Source organism: Gracilinanus agilis, chromosome 2, assembly GCF_016433145.1.
Source record: "Gracilinanus agilis isolate LMUSP501 chromosome 2, AgileGrace, whole genome shotgun sequence".
Classification (NCBI taxonomy): Eukaryota; Metazoa; Chordata; class Mammalia; order Didelphimorphia; family Didelphidae; genus Gracilinanus; species Gracilinanus agilis.
Genome location: NC_058131.1, coordinates 33,265,181 through 33,267,837, shown reverse-complemented (window position 1 = coordinate 33,267,837; position 2,657 = coordinate 33,265,181).

The following is a 2,657-nucleotide window of genomic DNA, read 5'->3' as shown; positions in this document are numbered from 1 at the left end:
TTTGTATGGATGGTCCTCATTGGCGGAGGATAATTGCTCCATGCCTTCACGATGGGTGGAGTTGGCAAGAACTTGGAAGAGGAGAGAGATGAACTCTTCCAGCTTCCAGGTTAAAGAAAGGATAAAATGGGGAGCAGCTTGGTGGCTCAGTAGATTGAGAGCCAGGTCTGGAGATGGGAGGTCCTGGGTTCGAATTCGACCTCAGATACTTCCTAGTTGTGTGACCTTGGGCAAGTCACTTAACCCCCAGTGCCTATCCCTTACCACTCCTCTTGGGACCAATATTGATACTAAGATGGAAGGTAAGGGTTTTCATAAATTAAAGTTGAAAAGAAAAAAGAAAGGACAAAATCAGGTCCAGGTTTTCTTTAAGGAGTGGTCCCTGGAGAGGGGAAAAAAAGACCATGGGAAGAAGTTGACATGCAGAGGACTTTGTGACTCCAACATGTCCTTGTTCCTAGCTTACAGCTCTCTGTCTTATGACCCACCTCAGAGTCCTAGGGAAAATCTCTTAATCAAATCTTAGGTATGGATCAAGTCTGGGATCTCCCCTAAAAAAGAGTAAGAGGGTCCTTTCAATCAGAGGTACTCAACCTACCTAATAGATAGCAGTGTAGTAGGGTATGGGGTATTTAAGGAGGACTAGAATCTGGTGCCAGTGCTTGCTATCTTCCATCCAACTCTCACCTGTGGCTCCAAGAAGCTGTAGCATGCCTAGCAGCTATACTCTGTTAAAAACCATCTGGAAGGTGGATAGAGGGTGGATAGCACAGTGGAGAGAGCACCAAGCCTAGTCAGGAGGATCTGGATTCAAATCTGGACCCAGATTCTTCCTAGTTGGGCATGACCCTGGGCAAGTCACTTAACACTGTTTGCCTAGACCTTACCCTTCTGTCCTAGAGTTGATGCTGCAACAGAAAGTAAGGGTTAAAGAAAATCTGGGTAGGTGGGCTAAATCAGATTGAGGGTAACTGACAGCTCTCAAACCCCATCAGTGAGTTAGGGAGATGGACATCTACCCTAAGCATACGAAGACTTCCCCCAGTGGAACGGGCAGATGAGAACAATTTGTTCCAAAGGTCATAAAAGCAGCTGAAGCAGGTATCTTAGGGTCTTAGAGCTTGGTCAAGACACTGAAGATGCCAAGGACATCTGATGAGCCCTGATGAGATTTAGAGCAGGAAGGGACCTTAAAAGCCATCTAGTCCAACCAAGATCTTATAAATGAGGAAAATGAATGTCAAAAAGGTTAAGTGACTTGTCCGGGGTTACCAAATGGACAAGGTGGGATTTGAACTGGATAATTGCCAATCATCCTCTTATGTTGCCAGTGGACTCTGATGACTCTGGAAGACAGAGTGAAGCTGATGACTTTGCGGAACTCCACATCACTGAAATCCAATTCATTTGAAAATCAAGATATCATCCTGTGATGTCACTGGTCCTCTTTGAAAAGAAGGATGAATAAGAGCTTCCCCCAATAGATTTAGGGCAGGAAAGGACCTTAAAAGTCATCTAGTCCAACCCAGATCTTATAAATGAGGAAACTGAATGTCAGAATGTCAGAATGACTTGTCCAGGGTTACCAAATGGACAAGGTATCAGAGGTGGGATTTGAAACCTGGTTTCAGGTTCAGCCCAAGATCCACTACACCACACTTCCTGTCTAAAGAGATGGAACCAAGGGAGAGCTCTGTTCTGTGAGGTAGAGGAAAGTCTGAACAAGCTGCCATTCTACAATCTAGGAAAGCCCTGCAGAGACAATGCATTCCAGCTTAGCTGTGACCCAGTCAGTTAGATGGTCTGATGGCCAGGCTAAGAAGACTGATGCAGAGGTGCCCACAAAGGCTCTTGGAAAGGTTCATCCATCAGCTCCAGCTGGGCTGTTAGATTTAGGCATTGACTCATAGGGAGAAGATGCAGCTAACCATCCAGAGGAAGAAGAAATGGCTCCAGAGGGTTTGGAAAATCAGTCATGATTCTTCTGCCAAAGGAGAATGGGGCAAGGAGCTGTGTCCAATGGCTAGAGTTCTAGACCTGAAGTTAATATATAACTTCAAAACTGGCCTTAGAGACATACTAGCTATGTGACCCTGGGCAAACCACCTAATCTCTGTCTGCCTCAGTTTCCTCATCTATGAAATGGGTTCATCACTTCCCAGGGGTGTGATGATCAAATGAGTTATTTGTAAGAAATGTTTAAGGATCACAAAAGGGCGTTGTTGTTGCTGCTGCTGCTGTTGGTGTTCTTGGTGTTGTTACCCCAGTTGGGGGCAGCGAGGTGGCTCAGTGGATAGAAAACCAGACCTAGATATGGGAGTTCCTGGGTTCAAATTTGGTCTTAGACACTTCCTACCTATGTGACTTTGGGCAAGTCACTTAATCCTCATTGCCTAACCTTTAATGCTCTTCTACTTTGGAATCAATACTCAGTATTGATTCTAAGATAGAAGGTAAGAGTTTTAAAAAATAGTGCCCCAGTCCTGGAGGACCCAGCAGAATATTTGCTGAATGGAATACAAACTTAAGAGATGATATTAGATCTGGCTGCTCTATTGCTCAGATAAATCAAAGGAAAACCTTCCCTCCCCACCTCTTAGTCTCCTGATCTACAGCTTGGCATTTCTAGGACATCAAAGTGACTAATTATTGGGTTC